Source organism: Pseudopipra pipra, chromosome 2 (assembly GCF_036250125.1).
Source record: "Pseudopipra pipra isolate bDixPip1 chromosome 2, bDixPip1.hap1, whole genome shotgun sequence".
Taxonomy (NCBI): Eukaryota; Metazoa; Chordata; class Aves; order Passeriformes; family Pipridae; genus Pseudopipra; species Pseudopipra pipra.
The window spans coordinates 103629673-103636699 of record NC_087550.1 but is presented as its reverse complement, the minus strand read 5'-3'; the positions used below and the strand labels follow the sequence as shown (position 1 = coordinate 103636699).

The 7027-nt window shown below is 42.5% G+C and overlaps 1 protein-coding gene across 10 annotated transcripts in view; it reads left to right on the top strand.

Annotated features, from left to right (window-relative positions):
• The first annotated feature begins 351 nt into the window (after positions 1-351).
• ADGRG2 (adhesion G protein-coupled receptor G2) overlaps positions 352-7027 on the top strand; it is a 65768-nt gene continuing 59092 nt past the window's right edge. For 5 of the 10 annotated variants that reach the window (XM_064646725.1, XM_064646722.1, XM_064646723.1 and 2 more), the window contains exons 1-3: positions 414-479; positions 1251-1269; positions 3173-3288. The gene's annotated coding sequence lies outside the window, so the exon portion shown is untranslated. Of the gene's footprint in view, positions 480-499; positions 576-909; positions 944-1250; positions 1270-3172; positions 3289-7027 lie in introns of those variants that run through there. The other 5 variants (XM_064646720.1, XM_064646717.1, XM_064646718.1 and 2 more) reach the window with 5 other exon arrangements.

Genomic DNA, 7027 nt, shown 5'->3' with positions numbered 1-7027 from the left:
ATACAAGAAAAAAGGCTATTTTAACACCGAACAAGTTGCCCACCAAAGAATTTGAAACAGTTTATTCGGAGCGGTAGTTCCCTCCGCTGTGCCCGGGCATAGTGTCCCCACGCTTACTGCTCGCTGCCTCCAGCCTGCCGCGGGCCAGCCACTCTCCTCCTGCGCTGCCCACAGCTCCCGGGACACCGCCCGCACCCGCGGGGCCGCCGGGCGGGGCCGAGCCCGCCAGGCCGAGGGGGCGCGGGGGCCGCTCCCGGGCAGCTCCGCCGCCGCGCCGGGTTCCCTCGGCTTCCCGCAGCACCTCCCTCGCCTGCCTCCGCCCCCTGTCCAGCGGCTGCCACAGCTGCCGGGGCCGCCGCCGCCTCTGCTGTGCCCAGTGCTGAGCGAGCGGGGCGGGACGGGACGGGACACAGGGACAGCACAGACGGGACAGGTCAGGACGGGCGGCACGGACAGGACGGGCGGTCGCCCGGCGCCAGGTGAGCGGCTGCTCGGCTCGCGGGGCTCCCGAGGGCGAGGAGGGACCGGCAGCCCGGCGGGCTGCGGGGATGGGAGTCGCCCTGAGCCGGGCGGAGGTGAGCGGCTCTCCGGAGCCGGGCGCCAGAGGTTCCTCGGGGCTGGGCTTTCCCGCCGACCGTGCCCGGAGGGACGAGCGGGGTGATGGCGGAGGGGTCCCGCGGCGGTGGCGGGCGGAGGGAGGGAGGGAGACCGAGCAGGTCGGATGGCTCCGACCTCCGCAGCGCAGTCCCGCGGCTACCGCTTAGTCACAGATCCGTCTCCCGGAGTGGCACTTGCGGGTGTCGCCGGGCCGAGGGAAGCGCGGCCCGGGGGGGTCAGTGGAGGGAGGGCGGGGGCCGAGCGCTGCGGGGCCGTTGTGACTCGCGCGGGGCCGGTGCGGGGCCGAGAGAGCCCGTCCGGGGTCCGTGCTGAGGGCACCACGCAGGTAACATTTCTCCGTGCTGCCGGGGGGGAGGTTTCCATCATCTTTCCAGTCGTCTTTTAAGCGCTTAATCAACCGCGGGAAATTTTCAGTAGCGTGTTTAAATTGGCCTAGAAAGTAAATGATTTTGGCGGACGCGTCAGTAGGGTTTGAATGTGGTTTACGAAAGAACCGGGGCAGCGTCCCGTTGGGGACTGTTTTGCTCGGCTGGGTCGGGGTTTGCTCTCACACGCGTTGTCTGTGGGAACGAGTGCAGAGAATATACTCAGCTTAAAAGTTTTTTCTGCTTCTTTCACATGCTTTCTGCAAGGAAACCTACATCATTGAAAGTAAGATGTCTTCAGAGTCACCTTTTGTGCACAATAATTATTCCGAGGAGTTTATTTGTCTGGGGTTTTGTCACCTCTGCTGGCTAAGTGTATCAGAAGCATCCTTTTTCGACTGAGTTTATGTTTGCTTTGCAAGTGTATACATTTTGTCATTCGTGGGTAGTACTTATAACAGCACTGAACTCTTGCTTTTACTGTGTTACTGTCTTGCATTGATTTATGTGGAAATGTGGAAGAAATGCTTGTAAACTAGTTCAAGGTATGCTTATCCAGCAAATTAAACGTGTGATTGTACAGGCCCAGGCTGGGTTTGACTTGTATGAAATCACAGAATCAGTAAGGTTGGAAGGAACCATTGTGGGTCATCTGGTCCAATCCCCCTGCTTAAGTCAGTTATAGTAATGCTGAAAGTGTGATAGAATGAGCTTCAACATGAGCCAAAATAGAGTTTATAACCTCTAACATGCAGATCCAAGTGTTATTCAATCCCAAAGCAAATCAGTTGGGTCTTCAGCTCTGTCACATGTGCTGAAAAAGTAAAGCTGGTATTATGTGTCTCTACTCAGGACACGTTTTCCTTTTTGCTTGCATAGGCTAACAGTGAACACCATCACTAGATGAGAGCTGTGCAAGTTGCTATTCCTGCTCTTAAGCTTTAAAGTTTAAGGTTATGCCTGAGCTGGAAAGCATACTCCTGTAACTGTTTCCATGGGGGAAACAAGTGGGATTTGTTCCTCTGATGGGTGACCAGTGATGTGTTTGTGGGATTAAAGAACAGAAAACATGTCTTTACTTAGGAGGATCTGCAAGTACTTGTCTTCACCATGGAAGCACACTTACAACTTAATGATGAAAGCAACCTCCAAAGCTAAATGCTTTGAAAGAGGGTGCAGGAAAGAAAGTGCATGTAAACAAACTTGCTTAGATACAAATTGGAGCCACAAAATTTTCTACTTTACTCTGTAAGATAGTATTATGTTATGTCTGCTGTGGCAGTCAGACACCAAGTGAACTAATGTTATTGATATCTTTATTAATATTACTTTAGCAGCTTAAGGTAATTCTGTAGATCAAGTGGAAGTTGCGAGCATGTTTTTTTTCTTCAGTGCCTTCCAAATTTAATGTTAAACTCTCTTTCTAATCCATCAGAATAATACAGAAACTGGATCAAATTACGGCCAGCTGGAGAGAGATAAAGGACTAAATTCCCATTCTCAAGTTAATTACTCAATTTATATGGGTTTTGTGCTGTGAATGCTTTTAGTCAGGTGTTCCACTGATAACTGCAGAGAGTTGGCAGATTGTGAAAGTTTTGGACTTCGTGAGAGAATAACTCTTCTTACATTTGGACAATTTTTAGTTCTTATTACGTAACGTGATCAGTGGCCTTGGCAAACAGAGTATAGGTTTAAAACTGATCACTACACTTGAGAATTTTATGTTTTCAGTGGAACACTAGATTAGATTATTTGAAGGCCAAAATAAGGGTAGCTCATACAATTAATCTTGTAGACTTCAGCATGAATAAGGTATTTGGCCTGAACTGTTAGCTTTCTGATAAATGGCAAGTTTAGTAGTGCTTTTGTATCTAGGTTCAGTTAAAAGCTTTGCTCTTTTCCAGATGCATGGATTTAGAGAATATTCATTTATTGGTGGGTGCTACTCATCTTATGAACATAAAAAGAGTGAACCATTTCATTAGATAGGTTCTCAGAATTATGAGGATCTTATTCTTTCCAGTCATGAATTGCTGGAGTTACAATTTGGAAAGGATCTATAATTGTTCTATGAAAAGGATAGGCTTGTGTAACTATATGTTAATTAATAGGACTCAATTATTTGGGAGTCTTGCATTCCTTTTGTGTTCAAATTTCAAATACCTTTGAAATTTATTGTTGTTCAGGATGGAAAAACGATCCTTTGTAGCTGACATTATATCAAAGACAAAAAAAATGGATCTCAAGCTCCTCCCTGCGTGATTTATCTTCAGCTATGAGCTGAACATTTTGTATACCACAGGTGAGTGTTACTTACATCAGCTTCAGGACAGTTTTATTGCAGGTATTACATAGTGGAACTGATACAAGATTTTAGAAGTGTGTCTGGCAGTCCAAGTCCCAGACTCGGCATTTTCTGGTTTTATCTATTTTTATTCTCTGCACTTTTGTCAATGAGCACTGTATTGTTTGACACAACAGCTGCTTTTCAGCTAGTGCCTTATAAAAACAGTGACTTTTTTCTTCCCTTCTAGGTCTTCTTCTGCTGGCTTATCATCTCATAAGTGTTCTTATCATCTCATAGAAAAAACACAGTTTGTAACATGATTAACTTATTTTTGTTTAAAAGAAAACCGTACAATGTCAGTTATACTAGGTGGAACAGTATACAGAAAAGAAATAGTTTATAAGGTTCCCCAGTCTACTTAAAATACTTTTTCACTCTTTAGAATTTAGAGAAAATTACTAGAATTTATCACATTTTTGTTTTCTGAAATTTGCATGAGTACCTCAAGTGATGCCTTAGTTACCAAAAAAGAACAGCCACTCACAAATTAAACACTGAGTATGTTCTCATTTATACTGTTCCTTAAAGGAATCTTTGAGGAGTTAAGATCTCAGAGATCCATCAGTAGCTTTGCCAGAAGTTGTCATGTTTGACAAGATGTGACACATTTAGAAATGGTAGAAATAGTAAGACAATGAGTAATGTGAGTATGCTCATTATGGAGATGTTATTGTGCACACACAGCAAAACTCAACGTCTTTTTACTGATGCTTTTAGTGTTTTAATTCTTCTCATAGTAAGTCCCTTTCTTTAGAGAAAAAATTACTGTGTCCCTCTGCCTGGATTTATTAGATATCTGGGCATACTTGACTGTTAATGTTGCCAAATTCCACGTTTAATTTCCAAGTTCCCAACCAGACTTTGAGTATCTTTCTTTCTTTTGCACCAAATTAATTATGGACATAAGCTGATTGAATGGTTTTCTGATGGACTTCATGTTTTGAAGTGACTTTTTTCCATCATTACTTATTCATAGCATAGGCCAAGTATTCATATAACTTGAATTAAAAATGCTTTCCCTTTTTCATCCTTATCTGTGTTTCAGCAAGTCAGCATGTGGTTTATTTCTAAGAAGGCTAATCAGTTTTTTTTGTAGAGGTGGTGATGATGAAAAAAGCCATGTGGAGTGTAGTCGTACAAAGTAAATTTTTTGAGCTGATGTGATTGTGGGGGCTACACACAGAAATGGTTCTAGTTTAAATAAATTTTTCTGAAATTGGTTTGGAGTCATCTACTCACCTGTGTGTTGACTTTCAAGTGTTTGAGAATGTTTATTGACTAACTTGTTTCATTTGTAGTAGTCTAATGTGGGCTCCAGTCAGAAATCTGACCTCCTTTCTTTCCCTAACAATTGATTATGGGGTTTGTCCTGGCAGTGGTACCATCTCCTGTTCCCTTACATAGACTTAGATTGACCCTAAGAAGGAGGAGTGCTAAAGGAGGATCAGAATGCTGTTCTGGCACAACCCTGTTTACTAGAATGTCTTAATAGATATCCCCTAGATATTTACTCCATGTGAAGACTGAAGTGCCAAAGTGACTATATTTCCTTAGGCTGTGTAGGGTAGCAATGCCATATCCCAAAACAGAGTTGTTGCAGGACTTTGGAAGGTGCTTGCTTCAGTGCATACATCTTTCCAAACTGATGGGTTTTATTTCTTCAGTACAAACTATTTGTTTTGGTCAGTGGGCTGTTGTCTGAAAGAGTCTGTGAGGTTGTTTAAAAGAAAAAAAAAAACTAACCAGAAACCTCCACTAAATATTGTGCTTCTCAGCTTCAAGAGAAATTTTAACAGCTCCAAGTGCAAGATCCAAGAGATCTGTTAAGTCCATAAAGTGAGGCCTAGGATGAAATCACAATATAATTTCTTTTTTAGGGTGTTGCTGTTCAAGCCAAGGGAGCATGGAAAGGAGAGTGGAGATGAGTGAGCAGAAACCACTATTTACTTTTTCTTTTCCCCCACTTACAGTAAGATGAAACTTTCAGAATTCATTTTTGAAAAGTAGGAAAATTGAAAGCATGAGCTGGACAGTCTTCTTTCTGGCATGCCTGGCCCTGCTTGATTTTCACAACCTGCTTACATTACTCACCTATTTGAATATTTGAGCTTTAGGAAAGTCTTTGTCCTTCCCTCTTTATCTCTGCAGCAAATTCAAGTCCTGTAACTGAATATAAAGGCTTTCCAGAACTTTTTGTCTGCTTTTTTTTTTTATGCTTATACCTTTGTACACCCTTTCTCATGGCTTTACATGGCTCAAGGTGCATGTCTAGTGTTCCTTTAATCTTATTTGATGCACCTGTAATGTGGTCTTTGTTGTATTTGCAGTCTTCTACACTGCAGAACACGTTTTGTTGTTTCCTCCTCCATTAAACCAATATACCTTTAAACCCTAAGTATTATTAATGAAAATGTAAACAACCTGAAGTTGAAATAACCAGACGTGACAAACATAACTACTTTTATTACATCTCTGCTTCTCACACATCACCTTGTAAACTCTTTGAAGTGGAAACCTGCTGAGGTGTTGTCACTGAAGGGCTTTTTAGTTTGCTCTGGAAGATTTAATGGAGTGTGGGCTCTCGAGGGAATATACAGCACAGACAAGGATTTCCTGGATAGTGTAAAACTTTTGTAAGAGCTAGAGAGAGGCCTCTTGTTCATCTCCCAGGTGGCAATTGCATATGAAGAGGTGAGACGTTTCCAATGTGGATGAGAGGGAACAAAAACTTGCTTGTTATTGTCCCCTGTTCCATTTTTGCACTACATATGACACAAGTTGCTGTACAACAGAATTAAGTACCAAAAGTGCTTTGTTTTGGCACTGATGTCCATGATGGAGAGCCATCCAATAGCATACCACAGTCCTGAATTCACTTACGCAGTCCTTAGTGATTAAATTTGCACTTTTACGTGAATCTAAGGGGAGATCTATGAGTTGGACTGAAGGCAGACCTTGGCTTGCACAGCTTGATAGTTGCAAAATAAAATATATTAAAAGGTCTTTCTGATGCCACTATCCTGCAGCATTGAAAGACTAAACAAAAGAAAGGATTTCTCAGAGGATTCTTCCTCCTGTTTAGTTCTATTAAGAAATGGACCAGCGAGCCATGAGTTTTGCAGGTGACTGATATCTGTAGCTAAGTGGCTTGTTGCTCTCTGTAAGCCAACTTATTAAAAAGTAAAATATTTAATATCTTTGAAAACAGTAAAGATTTATGTCAGGAGGACATCTTTGGAAGGTCCTTGAGCACATTACCATTACAGTCTTAGAAAAAACTGATGTTCTACGTAAAGTGACTATATGTAGAACACATATGTATGCCTGCTTTTACAGCCGTGATTAACACTGGAGAAAATTAATGAAAATCAAGCTATTATCAGACAGTAATAATCCTAATAATACTGTCTTCTGGAAAAACACATAACCCCCCCTATGGAACAACATTTTAAAATCAATGGTGCTACTTCTGGTGTTAAGTCAGTGAATACTGTGTGTGCCAAGATTCACAGTGACATAAGACTTTCCAACATAAGCGTCCTCCCTATTACATCTCAGTTGCTTCAGCCAAAATTTAAAAATAACATACGAACTTTACTGCATTTTGGTTCCAGTCTGGAAAATATAAAGGGCTGATGGAAGAAGTCTACAGTCTTACATTTTTGAAAGTAATTAAAGACATCAAAAAGTTCTC